Consider the following 20250-nt stretch of genomic DNA (forward strand, 5'->3'; position numbering starts at 1 on the left):
GTACAACTAAGTGATTCTCTCACTGAGGCCAGATAAAAAAAATTAGGGGACTGGATTCCACAGACAGGCAAAAGTTTTAGAGACAGCCTCTGCCCTAGTATTCAGAACCCACTGTAGGCTTAGCTTTAAAAAAAAAAAAACAAAAACAAAACTAAACAAAAAAAAACCTACTTTTAATAAGTGTTCTCAAGACTTTGGTCCCCCACTTCTAGCCCTCTATCCAAAGGTAGAGGAGAAATGATAGTAAATAGGACAAAGGGATGTGGACCTGTTTAGAAGTAGTTTCTAAGGGCGATTTCAATCTCTGTCAGGATACCATCAGTGCAGTTCAGTAGTGTTAGGATACCAAACACGAATCAGCAGGAGTGACATGATCTAGCACAAACCACCAATCCTCTGCCAAATTGGCATGAGTAAGCAGGAGCAAGCAGGTCCAGCCAGGATGCCAGAAATTCTCTGTTATGTCTCTCTCAAGAAGTGAAGAACAAGACAAAGATAGGAGACCAACAAAACACTGCAAAGCTAGCTATGCAAGCACACCATCTCTGGTCACTGTTCTTGAGTCTTACTTGTATTATCTTAAACATCATATATCCTCCCATAGGTCTTGTCTTAGAAAAACACCACGTGAGTCTGGATCACATGACACACCAAGAAACTTTAACTTCAACTCATATAAAAGATGGAGCTGCACATCTGATACATATGTTCAGGGAGCCTAGGTCCAGCCCATGTATGTTTTTTGGTTGGGGGTTCTGTTTCTGAGAGCCCTCAACGGTCTAGGTTACTTGGTCTTCCTCTGTAGTTCCTATCCACCTCAGGGTCCTCAATCCTTTACCAATTCTTCCATAAGACTTGTTAAGCTAGATCCAGTATTTGGTTGTGGGTCTTTTGTCTGATTCTCAGTCAGCATTCTTAGACATCCATCCCCAAACCACCAAGCAAGGGATGACATATACCACAATGGGCTGGGCCATTCCATATCAATCATTAATCAAGAAAATGACCAATAATGCCTATAGGAAAGCTAATGAAAGTATTTTCTCAATTCCAGTTCTGCTTCTAGGATAACTCTAACTAGTATCAAGTTGACATCAAAAAATAGAAAGTAAAAAAAAAACCAGTCCAATAAACTTACTGTTGTATTTTATTTTAACATATTTTTATTTGACTCATTGTAATTGTTCAGATGCTTGTGTCCATAGGAAGTAAATTTAAGTATGTATATGTCATATAGTTCATGTAGCTCAAAATTTTTTTATTTATCCAAAAAAGTGAAGATATATGTACTCATTTAGTGTGTTTACCAATCAGTAGGTTAGTTCACTAGTAAAGAGAGCATTTTCATGATCTAATTAGTTTTTAATGTTTTCAAGTGAAAACTTGGTCATAGTTTTCAATCTGATGACCAAGAATTCGACATACAAGGGTATGACAGATATACTTTATGTCAGGAGACAGAGGTGGGATAAACTAAAGAGTCACAAGAATCATCTCATTCCAATGGACTAGGATGAAAAAAGATTGAGTAAGAAAATGCAGTAGATAAAGTAGAATTTTATTATAATTAACTTAGGCCAAAGACTAAATCCTTTCTGCAGAAGATTATCAAGTAATATGACTTCAGTGGACTAGGGTTCAAGGCTACTATTTGAGTTGCTTTTTCTCTCTAAAGGATACAGAAAGTAGACAGAATAGTACAGGAATTTCATAAGAGAGAATATATCTAAATTTCATCATCAAGACCCAGAGCAAAATCTGAACAGGCATCTTTATTGCTTGTCTTCTAATAATAGTAGATAAAACAATCCTATCCATTAGTGGTCCTTATCCCTAAGCCTAATAAGTACATTTTAATCATGAGAAATATGTCACATGTTTCTCCACATATGTTTCTCAAAATTACTTGATAGTATTATTGAGCAGTGTCAAAATCACCAAATAAGAGATGGGTGAAAAGTTTCAAGGCTTACAATAAATGAAACTGAAGAGCAATCAGAAATTTTCAGGAAGAAAACAAATATAGGTAGTGTTTGTTAAAATCTAAGGAAATCTGCATACAGAAAAATTAAGTTTACTAGTTATATATAGTTATTGATTGACTAATTCTTATGAAAATACTATGCTAAAGTCAAATGTTCAGAAAAAACATTATATGGAAACCCTGCTCTAACTTTTCTAAATTTATGTAAATGAACTTAAAATTATGAGAACTTTACTGAAAGGAATTACTTCTATAATTTCTTTCATGTGTGTGTGTGTCTGTGTGTGTCTGTGTGTGTATGTTTGTAGTGTGTGTGTGTGTGTGTGATATTTGTATTGATTTTGTATTCTGTTAGTTTGTCAAATGTATTTATCATGTAGAGTTTTCTGATGGAATCTTTCAGGTCTTCTATAAAAAAAAATCATTTGCAATTAAGAATATGGATACTTTGTTTTCTTTCTTACCTACTTGTATTCCTATTGTCTCCACTTATCTTATTGATCTAGCAACAATAACACATAAAATTGGAATAGACAACAATTTTTTTGTCCTGTTCCTGGTTTTAATGGAAATGCTTGTGTTATTTCCTTTAAACATAATATAATTTATGGAGTTCTTTCATATTTTTTAAATTAAAATATGTCCATTATATCCATACAATTTTATTTATTTTTTTCATGGAAAGATATTTAATGGCCATCTCTGCATCTAGATCATGTGGTTTCTTTCCTTGGGTTTATTTATGTGGTGGTTTATTGTGCTTATTGTTTCTTACTTGTAGTAATATTCCCTTCATCTTTAAGATGATGTCAACTTGATCATAGTAAATAATCCTATTCATGTGTTCTTGAATTAGTTCCCAAGTATTTGACTTAAAAATTCTGCAATTATGTTCATGAGATGGACTAAATCTAGCCAAGAAAATAAAAGAATTGTAGAGATAAAATTTGAAAAGTTAAATCATCAAGGAAATAAAATTCAAAACTACTTGGATATTTCATCTTCTCCTAGTGAGAATAGATAATATCAAAAGAAAAGAAACAAAAATAACAACATATACTGTGTGCAAGTGAGGGAAGCAAAACACTTATTCACTAGTTAGAAAGTAAACTCTGCAACCCTATGCAAACCTGTGCAAAGGCTGACAGAAACTAGATACAGGTCTACCACATGCTCCAGGTATGCTGTCCTTGGGCATAAACCAATAAAGATGATGATGAGGAGAAGGATGACGCCTATTTCCAATCACTGAGATACTTGCACATCTTTTTCCACTGCTGCTCTAACCATATTACCTAAGAAGCATAAAAACTTAAGTGTCTATCAACTGATAAATTTATAACAAAACCTGTAGAAGAAGACAGCAATGTTGCTGCTCTGACAAGAAATCACATCCAAAGGCTTTCTAGGTCTATGTGATCTGGCTGGAATGCAGAAATGACCTTAGTATGTGCTCTAATCCCAAACAATGGTGTCAAATTGAGAAGCAAAGTAATGAATCAGAGAAAGAGTTGACAGAATGAGTCAGAAATAGGATAGGCTCAATTCTCACCAGATGCTATGAGAGCACTGGCTCCCAACTGACTAACCAAACTAACTCAACTCCCAACTCCCTCTTTCTTAAATAGTTTCATTTGTAAATGTGTGTTTCATTTGTAATACCATACAGGTACAGATATTAGTAAATAGGATGGAGGAGAGGATTTGTAGGGAGTAGAGACCCGTAATTCCTCTAGGAGTAGTAATAGGCTGTGAAGTACTCAACCCTGAGTTACATAATCTATATCACACCTCTTTGTCAAAGGCTCAGGTATTGCAACAGAAGGAAGGAAGGAATTGTAATAGCCAGAGATGGCTGATGACTACAGTGTTTTCTGAACAGGGTAGAGCCATTGCACTTTAGAATTCACAGCAGTTGTGGCAATATACACAATATTTAAGTAAATTGAAGCCAGGGAAAGGTCTAGCATAGAGGCTGTGAGGTTAATTTTCTCTAAGACTATGGGCCCCAGAAGGTAGACTATGCACTGAAAATTGTCTCCACACTTGAGTTTTTGAAAAAAAAAATTAAAGGAAATGTGGATGGGTCAGAAAAGAATTAGGGTGATAAATATGCCCAGGAGCAAATACAATGTACAGAATTGTCAAAGATTTAAAAAATTATATATCAGCAATCTATGTGAAATAGATTCTTACATCTCTATGTGGCAATGCTCAAATGAAACCCTGGAGCCTATACGCAAGAAAATGTAAGCAGATTTATGAAGTACAGCATCTTATATATAGTTTTCAGGTAAAAATGGAATGGAGTCATCCAAAAACCATCATATTACAGGAGGAAATGAGCAGGATCCTCATTGTACAATGCTGCACAAGAGGAACACAGGATATCTCAAGTGCTTCACAAACTGAATATACTAGAACCTTCACAAGAGAAAAGTTGGGGTCTTAGGATCTAAAAGTCACAGCTTCCTCAGGGCCCTGGACCCAGGATATTACTGTTTTTTACGAGCATATTCTGAATTGTAGACAAAGATCTCCATTCATTCTCTATATCAAGGATTCAGAAAAGCTTTGGCTCAGTCTGATTCTCAGTACTGAGGCTGGAAACTATGAGTTGAGACTAGTAAATGGGAGGCCAGATTGAACCTTACTGTGAGTCTGTTGTCTTAAGAATTAATTTAAAAAATAACTTACTAAAATTAAAAAGGAAACACTCTGAAGCTCTTCTATGCAGTAAAGATTCTCATCTTTATTCGTGTAGGTCTATGGGATTTCCTGTCTCTATTGGACATCATCACAGATTAAACTGTTTTATCAATCTTTAAACTAGTAAGTTTCTTCACATATGCTTTTCATGCTTGTTGTTAATAATTCATGATTTCCCTAACAGTCTTTATACAGCCTTGCACTTTGTTTGCAGTTTTAAGTATAACTTTTTTTATTTCAAATATAAATATAGTTTAAAAGGAGTATACATATTTTATAAGAATCCTAAAGCCTAATATCCTTATTATGCATATTTATCATCATCTATGTACATATTTATATTATCCATCAATGTATGTATCATCAGTGTAGATGATATATAAGTCTGTCATGAGTTTTATTTTAATTTTCAAGTTTCCAAAATAAGCATACAAAGTAATGTGATTGATCCACTATTGCAATTTTATATGGACTTTGTCTTGTTAATCTTTCTGCCATCTCCTTTCCCTTCCTTTTTGCCCCTTGTACATATTTACTGGTCTTTCTTACCCTAGTGGCCTTGCCTGCTTTTATGACACATGCTTTAAGCAATTTTTTTCACTGTACACTTGTATGGATTTAATTTCTCAGTTTTTTAATATTTAAATTATAGACATCCTAATTAGTTATTACTAATTCTAAATATACCAAGTTAAGGTCAGAGATTATAACCTAAAACTACTCTTTTTTAAAAATTATTGAGTGATATTTTCATTGATTTACTGACAGCCAAGTGCAGGTTTATTTTCCCAGTTTCATGATCATCGGACCAATATACATTCACCATTTTAAATGTGTGATTATTTGTTATATTTCCATACTATTGATGGTGTATATGGGGGAGTATGTAAAAGAAATAAAACCTCTGTAAAGAATGTGAAGAATGATATACCAAAATCCTGTCATAGTATTATACATCGGGATACTGAAAATAGCAACTTCTGTGAAATGTGATTATGGGGTTAGTAACTGAAACAAGGTCGACAGGACCATTCTGAGATGGGGGTCATAGAGTGACATCTTTATGAAGACAGGAACATTACCTAGGAGTTACAGAGTGACGATTCTATGAAGACAGGAGCGCATTACTTAGGGACCAGATAGTGACATCTCTATGAAAGTCTCTTTCCTATTTACATGTCTTTTCTCCAATCACAAATACTTGTCAAAATCTTTCAGGCCTCTTTTTTTGTTTTAGTTTTAGTTTTTGCCTCTGTTTTGAGACAGTCTCTAACTCAGTAGCATAGAGAGGCCTTAACCTCATGGCAATCCCCTTCTTCTACCTCATTCTGAGAGTATAATTGTATTCCATCATGCCCAACCTTCACTCCTCTAGTTTAGTTGTGTATCTATTGTATCTCTCTTACTATGAGAATCTTTCATTACTCACCTGTCAATATTTTCTCATATTGAAATATTTCCTATAATTTATATTTTAGATAACTTTCATTGATAATTTTCTAATAAAATACTCTGTTATCTTAAAGTTCGTTCCAAAGTTTTACACAAAATAAATCTGAAAATGAATAAGAAAGGAGGTTTAAGATGTGTACCACCTCATACCTGGAAATAAAGCAGGAAAAAAATCATGTTAAAGTCACCTTTATTGAACAGCATCTTAGGAAACCATGGCTGACTTTGAATTCATTATGCAGCCAAGGGTTATTCTGAATCCCTGACCCTCCTGGCTCCACCTCCCATGTGCTGGGATGAGAGGTGTACAGCATGAACTCTTCCTTTTGATCTCATTTCTTACAAAGACAGGAAATAAATTGTGAGGCTTCTATGAGTTTCTTTTTTCTTTTCTTTCTTTTTTCTTTTTTGCTTTTCTTTTTAATTTCTGAGTATCTTTATTTTTCTAAAACAACAATAATCACAGTGACTGACTTTTTTCTTGTCTTGTATTTTTATTAGACTTAAAATTATTTTATTTATTCCTAAATAAGTGTTTACATATTATTTATATTTTATTGTTTTGGGGTTTTTTTGATGGGCCTTTAAAAAATTTCATTAGTGCTTTCCATGATGCTTTAAGGTCAAGCTGAAGTTATGAAATTATATAGCAAACTAAGCAAAAAAAAAAAATGGAGAATTTACTGGAGAAAAAAGTTAGAAAATTGTTATATATATATATATATATATATATATATATATATATATATAGAGAGAGAGAGAGAGAGAGAGAGAGAGAGAGGGACTCAAAGATCTGTTTATAGCAGAACTGATCTGTTTAAAGACATCAAAGGTCAAAACTGAGATAAAAACTTGGTAGCTCAGCAAAGTATCTTTATTTTTTTTAACTATACACAAAATATCTAATTACAAGCCTGATTCTAAAACTAGCTTTTGAGAAGTCTTTCTATCTGTGTCATGCTACCAAGTGAGTTATTTTACCTTCTTCCTGAGCTCCTCCAAATCCTAATAGGCACCTTAGTTCTTTCTCCTAGAATGTGGTTTCACCTGTCTTCTGCCAGCTGCTTCTCTGTTGTTCCTACAAGCCCACAGAGAAAATCCCCCTTCTCTTACTGAGAACTCATTCCATGAAGGCTCTTCTAAGTGAAAAGAGAGCTCTCAAAAGTTCAGCTTCTATAAAAGAAGTCTAGCTCCTCCAGCATACCCTTGCCAGCCTTAAACAAATGCCCTTCAAGGTAGGGGGCTCCAAGCCAAGACAGTAGGGGCCAATTCATTTCAGCTTTACAGTGGGGCAGCTCAAGACCACCCAGCTGACTTTGCCTCAGGTACTAGAGCAAAAACCAGAAGACCTCTCTCCCAAGCAACTTGCCTTAAAACTGGCAGGAAATTTTATTCTTATCATTCTTATCTATTCTACAGGACACACCTGACAGCATCTGAAATCTATTTAATTTTTTTTTATTTTGCTAACAATTATGTTCTCTATGTACAATAATCAAATATTCTGTAAGCAGAAGCAGAGTATCTCAACTTAGGAGTGAAGTGATAGTGGTTTTAAAGGAGGAGGTATTGGACAGAAAACAGCTTATACACAAACCACCTGAGTCTCAGTAAAAGGATCTACTGTAGTCGATCTATGTGAGGTATGTATGTATTCATGTATGTGTGCATATGATATATGAGTGCAGGTACACATATGCCACTGCATGTATCTGGAGTTCAGAAAGCAACCTTCACTTGTCCCACCATGGGTTCCAAGAATTGATCTCAAGTCGTTGTGTTAGCAGGGCATGGTATCTGCTGGGACATCTTGCTAGCCTAAAAGTAAATGGTCTTAATTCTCTGATTTGAAGTTGATTTGATAAACATAACCACATTCTAATTTTAGTGGCTTAAATGTAAAATTTATTGATTTTCTCAAATTGTATTTGTTCACATTCCTACAGAGTATGTAGCATAAAGGGAAAAAGAAACTGCAAGTATACATGCTTTTTGCAGCTGGAATTTCTATTTACACTTTTCATAACATTTATTGATAATCATCTGTTCTGGGGCAGTGAATTCTGAGAGGTAGCCTGGTCCTCAGTTGAGCTAAAGGCTTTGAATCCCCAGAGACCCTGAAGGGATGATAGGAGCTTTGCCTTCTCTTGGCGCCTCCCCGAATAGATTTGTGGCCATTAGTCACATAAGGGTAATGCCCCAAGCACCTCTACATGTAAATGAGATGTCTCTAACATCTCAAACCAAGACATTAGAAAAAGAAACATGGCATGTTGTCACATAGACTCAAGCTCTTCCTTGACTTCCAGGAGTTCCTGGGTGTTAGAGAGCCTGGGAACGCCATGGATAGTTCCTCGCCTCAGAATATGCTTTCCCACACCCAAGCAGTGTCCGGGGCTTCCCTATGGCTCAACACCTGCTGGGCAACAGCATGAGATAAGCACAGTCCAAACTCCCCAGGCAGCAGAGCCCTGTGGCATAGCAGATGCAGGACCCACAACCCTACAATCTGTCCCTATATATTATTTTAAAAATAAATAAACTAAGCAGAAGCTTATTAGTACCACTCCAATATGTAAATATATAGTGATACATATACATTAAAAAGCACTGCTATGATATGAATATGTAATCTCCTCCATAGATTCTTGTTTAAGTGCTTGGTTCACAGCTTGAGGCTTTGCTTAGAAAGGCTGTGGAAACTTTAGTGATACCTTGATGGAAGAATTATATCAATGTGAATAGGACTAGAAATTTTTATAAAATGGTTGTAGTGCCTATCTGGCTTCAAGCCTCTAACGACAAAGACATTTAACCAGTCTCTCTTATTGCCAGGGCTCTTCTGAGTCAGGACAAATTATATCTTTTCTAAACCTGAAATGCAAAATAAACTCTTCCATTTCTTTTTAAAATGTTACGTGTCTTATTTTTAGGGATTATATTATTCTACACTTCACTTTCTTTCCTCCAACCCCACCCATGAAAACACCACTTTCTCTCTCTCAAATTCATGGCTACTTTTTATTTTAATTGTTGTTATATATTTCTGCATATATATTACTAAATTTGTACATACAACCTGTTCATCCCACACAATGCTACTTGTATGTTTTCAGGGCTTATTATTTGGTACAATAAAAATGACTAGAATGTTCTTTCCCTGGGAAGACTAGTTTTTCCATTCTTTTAAGGTATTTGGTCACAGCACACAGAAAAGTAACAATATGGGGATTTTCTCTGAAGAAATTCAGAGATTTTAATTTGCCTCCCACACAGTAATGGAGAGCCAACAAATTGGATATAAACCCATATTCCTATTGCTATTAATTTTATTTTCACTGTAAGCAGAATGTACTAGTAAAAAACACATTTAAAACTGCTCTCTCTTGTAGAAGTGAAGTTGCATAAAAATTAAGAGAAAATCATGCCAAATTATAAAAACTGAACATGAGGTGTTTCTGATTAATATTGGAAACAACCTTTGTTTTTTTTTAACTATAAGGTTTAGTCGTAAATGTATTTCCCTTTCTTTTACCTTTCCCTGAGAAGGGTAAATTGATGGAATTATAGACTTTTTGACATTATAATCCAATATAATTACCTATAGTAATAATAAAAAATGAGCCACTTAGATGCTGGAGCCATCTTTCTCTCCCTTGCAGATATTAGATGCAATTACTTGAGTGTACCCCTCAGGCCACAAATACCAAGTGTGCACATGAGCAAAGACATACAAGAGTAGCCATCTAGTAATTATGTGTTTCATCAATTATAATTTCAGCACTTCTGAACATCTTCCTTTAACACTACAATGTGATAATACTGCAGGAAGAGGGAAATTAGTCTCCCTTCCTTCTAAAGAGAAACATTCTCTTCCGGTGCTTTAGGAATGTCAGTCATTCCTAAGAGAGTAAGCTGTGCCTTTAGGCAGGACCATCCAGTGTCCCAACTAGATAAGTCATGATTTTATCAGTAAAGGAAGAAAATTAGAACAGGAGTTTGAGGAGGACAAGAAGTTGTTGTTTAGTTGTTCGGTTATTAACTGGTAAGTTGGTTGAGAAAGGGGAATAACAAAATAGTTTCTTATAACTGAGATAGGGGTTTTCTAGGGGAAATGGGGCAAGGGGATGGCATCTGAAATGTAAATAAAATATCCAATAAAAAAATAAAGACTATAATTTAGTCTTTAACATAGACAACAATACTGAAAGAACCAGGAGGTTGTAGCAAATGAAACCAGGCTAGTTGAGCTGAAAGAAAAAAAAAAAACCCAAACAACAACAAAAACAAAACAAAACAGAGAGCTTTGCACTTCGCTTGAGATTGCAGTAAATGAGAAATAACCTCTTGGACTTATGCAGTGCTTTTGTAAGACACAAAATATAGGACACGAAGTGATTAAATATTAATGCTCTTAGCTGATGTTTCTTGAAGAATATTTAATTATAAAGGAAGTGTTATTGTGCAGCACAGTTGGGGACAGGCTCAGTGAGACAAAAATATTTGGCAGGAAGTAGGGCGCCGATCATTTTTACACAGTGCTGAGTGGAACTTAACTGAATGAGGAAAATGCATTATGAAATAATTTCAAGAACATCACTTTGAGTAATGAAAGAATGATTATTAAAATGGAGCATTCATTTCTATTATACAATATTAACAGTATCACTAGACCAATTATATCCCTGACTTTGTAAGTCATAAACTTGAAGGACAGAGAAAAGATGCTGCAATGGGAACATAGTATCTGTTGTTTGTTTCTCAGTGGTGTATTGTTAATTCTTGCTGACAACCCTCCATGGGAGTACAGATCAGTTGTGGGAGCATCCAAGAGGAAACTTCTTTCTTTGATACATAATTGGTTTCTGGCACCATACCATCAATGACTTCTTTAATAAACATGACAGACTTTTGGCCACCAAGACAAGATGATACAAAAGGGCATTCCCCCAGTTACTGTGCATGAAAGGATGGAGTTGCATCTGGGGTCAAGTCTCAAAACTAACTACATGTTCTCACTTCTCATGCTATTCCCTGGAGCCTACTAGACACTTTCCTAACTGACCTATTGTAAGAATTTCAGATAGACTACACAATGTGTAAAACTAATCTAAACATACAAAGAACCCATAGATACAGAGAAAACCCACAAACTAGGAAGAAAAGGGTATATAAAAAGATTACTTACTAATATATGTCATCAATATATTTGAATGAGTTTTTTAATAAAGTCTTTATCATTTTATTTTATGTGTAGGCATTCTTCATTAGAATAATATCTGATCTGTGTCATATCTGTGTCATATCTGTGAACCATGTGAGTACAATACTCTCACAGGCCAGAAGTAGAACTTAGGTTCTGGCACCTGGAGTTACAGATGGTTGTAAGGCAAAATGTACATGTTGGAAACAGAACCATAGTCCTCTGCTAGAACAGTTAGCATTATGAAATGTTGAGCCAAATGTCAGCACCAAAGTGGTGTTCTTTATATATATATATATATATATATATAGTGATATTTAAATTTCATTTCTTATGATTTATGTTAAATGAAAGGAGCCAGACACAGAACACATATGCTCTCAGTCATCTGATAGCCTAAAACTGTACATCAATCACATAGAAGAAAAAATTGAATGGTGATCACTAGAGCCTGCAGGTTAAAAGAAAGGGTGATAGACAGAAAGTAGCAAGTATTGGTGTGTGTTGGGGGTGGAGAGTCCAACTTTGTTTTGCACCAACATACAGGATTATTGCTCTGGTTTTAGTATGATGCATCCCCCACCACAGCCACATGTGTTTGGCGATCTACTTGGTCTATACTTAGTTCTGTGTTTTGTAACATTGTGGAACCCATAAGTAATGGAGCCTTCCTCAAATGATCACCAAGGATAGGCCTTGAAATTTGAGAGCCTTGTCACCCTTCTTTTGTTTAAATATTTTTATTGTATATTTTATTTGCATTTCAGATATAATCCTCTTTCCCCTGCTACAGGAACCCCTATTTCATCCCCCTTCCTGCTTCTATAAAGATATGCCCTCCACCCTCCCACTCTCACCACCCTATCCACAATTTCCCTCACACTGGGGCATCCAGCCTTCACTGGACAATGGACTTCCTCATCTACCTATGCCTGACACTGTCATCCTCCCCTACATATACAGCTGGAGCCATGGGTCTCTTCTGAGATCTTCTTCAATTTTTTTCAGAGACTTGAAGTTCTTGTCATACATATCTTTCACTTGCTTGGTTAGATTCACACCAAGGTATTTTATATTATTTGTGACTATTATTTGTGAAGGGTGTCATTTCTCTAATTTCTTTCTCAGCCTGATTATCCTTCAAGTAGAGGAAGGCTAATGATTTGTTTGAGTTGATTTTATATCCAGCCACTTTGCTGAAGTTGTTTATCAGGTTTAGGAGTTATCTGGTGGAAGTTATGAGGTCACTTAAGTATACAATCATATCATCTGCAAATAGTGAAAATTTGACTTCTTTTTCTATTTGTATCCCTTTGACTTCCTTTTGTTGTCTAATTGTTCTGGCTAAAATTTCCGGTACTATATTTAATAGGTAGGGAGAGAGTGGGCAGCCTTGTCTAGTGCCTGATTTTAGTGGAAATGCTTCAAGTTTCTCTCTATTTAGTTTGATGTTGGCTATTAGATTGCTGTATATAGCTTTTACTATATTTAGGTATCTTCCTTGAATTCCTGATCTTTCCAAGATTTTTACCATGAAGGGATGTTGAATTTTGTCAAATGCTTTCTCAGCATATAGTGAGAGATCATGTGGGTTTTTTTTTCTTTAAGTTTGTTTATATAGTGGATTATATTGATAGATTTCCAAATATTGAACCAACCCTGCATTCCTAGGATAAAGCCTACTTGATCATGATGGATGATTGTTTTGATGTGTTCTTGAATATGCTTTGCCAGAATTTATTGAGCATTTTTGTATTAATATTCATATGGAAGATTGGTCTGAAGTTTTATTTTTTTGTTGGGTCTTTGTGAGGTTTAGGTATGAGCATGAGTGTAGCTTCATAGAACAATTGGGTAGTGTTCCTTCTGTTTCTATTTTCTGGAATAGTTTGAAGAGAATTAATTGGTATTAGGTGTTCCTTGAAGTAAGGTCTGATAGAATTCAGCACTAAAATCATCTTTTCCTGGGCTTTTTTTTTTTTTTTTTGTGAGGAGACTTTTAATGACTGCTATTATTATTTGAGGGGTTATAAGACTATTTAGATAAACACTCCTTATTTAACTTTGGTACCTGGGATCTGTCTAGAAAGTTGTCCATTTCATCCAGATTTTCCAGTTTTGTTGAGTATGGGTCTTTGTAGTAGGATCTGATGATTTTTTTTTTAATTTCCTCAGTTTCTGTTGTTATGTCTTCCTTTTCAGTTCTGATTTTATTAGTTTGGATACTGTCTCTGTGCCCTCTGGTTAGTGTGGCTAAGGGTTTATCTTGTTAATTTTCTCAAAGAAACAGCTCCTGGTTTTATTGATTCTTTGTATAGTTCTTTTTGTTTCTACTTGATTGATTTCAGCCCTGAATTTGATTATTTCCTGCTATCTAATCCCCTTGGGTGTATTTTCCTCCAGGATGGCTCAGAATATGGTGTCTTCATGGGAGCAGACCAGCTAAGTGTCCATTGTTCTGAATGCAGTGGTTCCTCTAGAATGGCTCAGGATATGGTGTCCATTGCTCAGAGTGCAGTGGTTCCTCTAGGGTGGCTCAAGATATGGTATCTTCAAGGGAGTAGACCAGCTAGCTGTCTGCCCCAGCCAAAATGACCAAGCAAGGGGCAGAAGAGGAGTGGTGTTCCAGAGGAATGGGGTTTGGGTGGCTGATGGGTCCTGAGGGCCCCAGGCTCCCAGTTGTAGCTTTGGGGCATAGGGTAGTGGGAGAGTGTTCTTACCTGCTACTCTGATTTCAGTCCTCTAGAATGGTTCAGATGTCTTCCCAGAAGCAGACCATCTATTTGCCTGCTCTAGCCAAAAGGCTTATTCCCCTTCTTGTTCAGTCTCCAATGCCATGCTTCCCAGTCATGATGAATTCTATCCTTTAAATTGTGTGCTGTAAAGCAAAATAGACTTTTGTTCTCCTAAGTTGCCTACTGTTGGATTATTTGGTCACAGTTAGAAAAGTAACAAATACAAAGACTATTGTTTAAAGCAAACAATGACATATATTCAGAGTTACTACAGAAAAGAGAAAACAGAAGTATAGAAATGCTCAGTGATTGAAGAAAGTAAATAGGTACCACGTGGATTTTATCATTATACTCTATATGCTTGAATTAAATTATCATTACATATCAAGGTGCCACATATATATGGAAAAATATAGTTCAATGTAAAACAAAGTATTAAGAGCAAATAAAGTAGCAGAAAGATGTCGCCTCAGAACTGAGCAATACTCAGACTTTCACAGATCTTTCTGTCTCAAACATGTTCTTTCACTGTAAGACAACATATCAACGTGCTACATAAATAAGAAAAAGTATAGTTCAATGTAAAACAAAATATTAAAAGCAAGTAAAGTAGCAGAGAGAAGTAGCCTAAGATTGGAGCGATACTGAGCCTTTCACAGAACATTCTGACTCAGACATGTTCTTGCACTGTAAGACAAACAGACATCATAGGATGAGGGGGAAAAAACCATTATTTGAAAGTCATGATGTTTGGATGGAATACATTTCAAAGAAAGTCTTAGGCTCTGGATTTCATTGCAAGGCGTATCCTGGGAATCATGGGTAAAATGTATAATAAATAACACCTGTGCTTTACTCATTTAACCTGTCTCAGCCTACTGAGACAGTAAACAAAGGTCTGTTTCCTGAAACCAGTAAAAATTAAAAGAAAAAGGTTTCATCAAAAATGACAAGCAAATGATAATACAGACTTGACAACATATTTATTTATCAGTCAATTTCTCAGAATCAAATTCTATTAAATATTGAGGGACTAGGGCTGATTTAAATTCCCAAACATGACTGAAAAATTCATAAGAAAATAAAAAGCCTAAAAAACACAATGTGATAAAATGCTCATTGGTTAAAAACCATAAATTAATTCAGACAGTGCACTGCCCCAGGAAAGACTGAGAATCTGATTGGCAAAACAAGAGAAGAATAAATGAAAAATATAATTTTTTGCTGATTTATATTTAAGAACAATTATTTGATAAAATGCTCTAGATCATTAAAAGGTTTCCACATGCTTGGCAATTAGGTTGTTAAAGACCTTCAATTTGTGGTATTTTATATGATATAGTATTTCATGGAGTTTATTTAGGCATTCAGTAAAATCACATTAAACAAAAATAAGATTATTTTCTACAGTAAGATAACCAACAATATAGATATTTGGAAAATTGACATTTACCTTATAAAAAACAAAGAAAGGAAGAAGGATTCTTTTCCTGCCTCAAATGCTTTTCCTTTTTTGAATCTATATTTCTAAAACAAAAAGCAATTCTTACTTTCAAAAAATATTTTATGCCCTTGCCAAAAATTCTAGAGGGTATGTCAAACTTTTCACTTTTTATAAATCTCACAAAAATATTTCTGACAAGTTTTATAGTTTTCTTTGCTGCTAAAACTTGACTTATCTTCAAATTACCTAATATGTTCTCCCATTCTATTGCTGAGGTTAGTATGTGAAAATAGCATCCTATAAATTTAAAATATTAAAAATTTATATATATATATATCATGTGGTTAATTAAATAATATATAAACATAGCTAACTATATACATACATATTATCATCAATTATATTTTTAAGTTTAAGGGGCCCTTGGAGCTGAAATCCATAAAAAAAAAAAACCTAAGTTTTGACATATTGTGTAAAATAATCTCACCCTCCAAAATTATGTAATAAATTTAATTATATGTGTATATCAAAAAAGTAGATTTTTCAGACATTTAAAACACTTCATATGAAATGAAATAATTGTATGTAAATAAGTATTTTTAAAAGGTAGTGAATATAAATCCATTGGTAGTTTATTTGCCTAATATGTGCAAAGACCTGAGTAGATCTCTATAAATTGGGTATGATGGTACACATAGATATTTCTAATGCTTGGGAATTAGTCAGGTGATGGAATATCTGTTTATTTGCCAAGTCCTTGACCAATGTGTGATATATGATTCATTCTGCACCACTAAAATTATGTATATTTACTATTAAAATAAAATATAATGAAATAATAATACCATAATAACATGTATTTATTATCACCAATAAATAATTACTTCTATTACTTTCTAATGAGTATTTGTACTGTTGTAGAAATAATTTAAAGTTCTTGAAACTTAAAGTCGGTTGTTCATTCCAACTTTTACATTTTATAAACAATGTTTTTTTATCATGCCTGGGTGCACATGATATTCTAGAATTTTATTTTTTAATTTAATGTGTGTGTGAGAGAGAGAGAGATAGAGAAAAAGAGAGAGACCGAGACAGAGACAGACAGACAGACAGACAGACAGAGCGAAGACACATGCCACAGTGCATGTGTAAGCCACAGAAAAGGATCAGTTGTTTTACTCTTTATTTTTTAATTAATTCATTAATTTATTCCCTTCATATCTGGACTGCAGTTTCCCTTCCTTCTTCTTTTTTCAGTCATTCTCCATACCTGCCCTCTGACCCCTTCTACCCTTCCTAAGTTTCTGTTCAAAAAAGGACCAGCCTCGTGTGTATAGCCACCACACTAGGCATATCAAGTTGCCATATGACTAGGCACACTTTCTCCTATTGAAGCTAGACAAGGTAGCCTAGTAGGAGAAAAGGATCACAGAGGCAGGCAATAGTCAGAGACATCCCCTGCTTCCACTGTTAGGAGTCACAAATGAAGACTTAGCTGCACAACTATTACATATGTGCAGAGGGCCCAGGTCTTTTTCATGCATGTTTCATGGTTGAAAGTTCAGACTTTGTGGGCACCTATGGACCAACAGATGATTCAGTAAGTTTTATTATGGTATCTTTGGACCATCTGGCTCCTATAATCTGTTCTTTCCTTCTTCCACAGGATTCCCCAAGCTCCCCTTAATGTTTCACAGTGTGTCTGCATATGTTTCTACCAGCTGCTGGGTGAAGCCTCTCTGATAATGATTATACTTGGTTCCAGTCAGCAAGTGTAGCAAATATCATGAGCAGTGTCAGGAGTAGGCTCCCTCTAATGGTATGGGTCTCAAACTGAACCTTAGTCATTGTTTGGCCATTTTCTCAATCCCTGATCCATCTCTACTTCTACTCATCTTATAGGCAGGATAGATAGTAGGTCAAAGGTTTTATGGCTAGGATGATGTCTCAATCCCTCCACTGGAAATCTTACCTAGCTATAGAAGATGTCTGTTTCAGGCTCTACCTGAAAGACAACATGGTATATACTTACTTAAAAGTAGATACTAGCCATAAAGTAAAAGATAATCATGCTACAATCTACAGACCCAAAGAATCTAAGAAACAATGAGGTCCCAGGGGAGGACTTATGAAATCTCCTTGAGAAGTGGAAATAGAATAGATATAGTGGGTAGACAAGGGTGGGGACTGGATGGAGAGGAGGGAATTAGATGAATGTGGGGTGGGAATGGGAAGAGTTTTTTATTTTAACAAGTGAGTCGTGAGACTCAAGTCTCGAGACATGCAACATGCACTTTTATTGACTGAGTCATCTTACTTATTACACTTGATATATTTCTGTTTACCATCACTTTTCCTCATTTTAATTTTCTGTGCAAGATACTTTTTGATCATTTTTACCGTCAGTTATAACTCTCTTCCTGTGGAAACTATAAGTATTCTTTAGCATGACTTCATAATTGTATAATAAAACATCACCAGGTTTTCTGGGCCTTTGTGCTGATTAATCTGTTTTGCCTCATACAACACTCAGGATGTCACAAAGAAATTTTTATGTTCAAGTAGTCCTTCCAAATTTGCTTCCTTTTGTGGTCAACATTCTGTAAGTAAATGGCCCTCGCTGCTCTGCTGTACCTTACTTTATCAAACTGAAACTTAGCCAAACTTGATCAACATTGAACAAGGTCTTGAGTGTGTTGAGAATATCCTTCTCATTTTTTTTAGGATTCTAATTGTTATCTTTTAAAAAACACAATGCTATAATAGTTGGGGCCCAAACCATGGGCCAAGTAATAGTTATACAGGACCCAGTACCAATACCAGAGCAAGACTCTTTTCTTACTCCTATGGGGTAAGTACATCACCCTCTTGAATGGGGGTTTTCCATATTTTGGATGAAAGAGTGGGTGGAGTTATTCATAAAGTTCAGATGCTGCCCCTAAAGTCAGGTCTTTCCAGTTTTTGTTTACCCTAGCCAGATAGATGTACTGTACAACTTGTGTCCATAATACAGGAAGTTCTTCTAACAAAAGAGACTAATTCAGGATTAACTTGTATCTATTCTATCTAAGGTATTTGTGGGTTATTTTTCTAAAAAATATTAGCCAAGCATTTTTTAATCTTATAAAATAAAAATAAATTATCTAAATATACTTGTACATAAATTTTGTGATTTCACAAAACACCCACAACTGCATCTGAAAATGGCTGGCTCATATTTTTATCAGTGTCTGTTCATAAAGTACAACACTGACTTATTTAATATGCATCTGAGATTCACTGCAAAAATATGTACTGTTTTATTTTAGACTTGTAATGATTTTGACAAGTTAATTTTTTTAAGAAAAATGGCAAGTCACAAAAATCATGAAGAGAACAATATGTAAATCTGTAAAAATCTTCAAATGCCAGCAACTCTCAGATAAAGTTTCACCATTTTGTGCATTAAAGTCTATCAGGTTCTATGAAAGAAAGACTCTCTCTTTTTTTTTTTTTTTTTTTTTTTTTTTTTTTTTTTTGGTTTTTCAAGACAGGGTTTCTCTGTGGTGTAGCCTTGGCTGTCCTGGAACTCACTCTGTAGACCAGGCTGGCCTCGAACTCAGAAATCCACCTGCCTCTGCCTCCCAAGTGCTGGGATTAAAGGCGTGCATCACCACTGCCCAGCTAAGACTCGCTTTCATTGCCACATATTTTATAGTAATCATAGAAGGTGAACTTATTCATTTTATTAGTAATTGTATAATAAATCAGGTTACAAACTACAGCTCAGGCTGTTAATACAATTAAAACGTCTCAGAAAAGAAGCTTCAAATTAAAGAAAATCAAATGAATTTATCTAATAAGCTTAATCAATAAACATGTTCTTTTCTAGAAAGACTCTAATTTCTTGTTTTAATGGATGAATAAGTACATATCTTAATGAAATAAGTTTGTTGTCTTTAATAACTTCCAATATTATAAGGTTACCAAATTATAATAATTATCCTGCCCTTTCCCTCAAATATTTATTATTATTATTTCTTTATGCCAAAAATATTTAAATTCTATTTTAAAAACAATAATCACTGGGAGGTCTGCCCTCTTCAGACCCTCAATTATTCAATCCTCTGAAGAAAATGGTAACATCACCATATATATATATATATGTCTTAGTTAGGGTTTCCATTGCTGGAATGAAACAACATGACCAAAATTGAGGAGAAAGGGGTTATATAGCTCATACTTCCACACTGTTGTTCGTCACTAAAGGAAATCAGAACTGGAACTCAAGCAGGGCTGGAATCTGGAAGTAGGAGCTGATGTAGAGGCAGTGGAGTGTGTGGCTTTTGGGCTTGTGCATCCTGGCTTGCTAGTGTACAACATCCTTATAGAATTTAGGCCCAGGAATGAAAGGGACAACAGTAGTATGGTTCTCCTACAGTGATCACTAATAGAGAAAATGCCTTACAGATGGACTTCAAGGAGGCATTTTTTTTTTTTTAACAGAGACTCCTACCTCTCTGAAAACTCTAGCTTGTATCAAGTTGATAAAAAAAAAAAAAAAAAAAAAAAAAAAAAAAAAAAAAAAAAAAAAAAATCAGCTAGTCCAATGACCAAAATATATTGCATGAAAATTTTAAATGAAAAACCCCAAACTGGATTAATCCAAACACATGTATCATGCACACACATGAATAAATACATAAAATCTTCTTTTTAGTACATTTTAATACAAGTTCATATC

This window comes from Arvicanthis niloticus, chromosome 14 (genome assembly GCF_011762505.2).
Source record: "Arvicanthis niloticus isolate mArvNil1 chromosome 14, mArvNil1.pat.X, whole genome shotgun sequence".
Lineage (NCBI taxonomy): Eukaryota > Metazoa > Chordata > Mammalia > Rodentia > Muridae > Arvicanthis > Arvicanthis niloticus.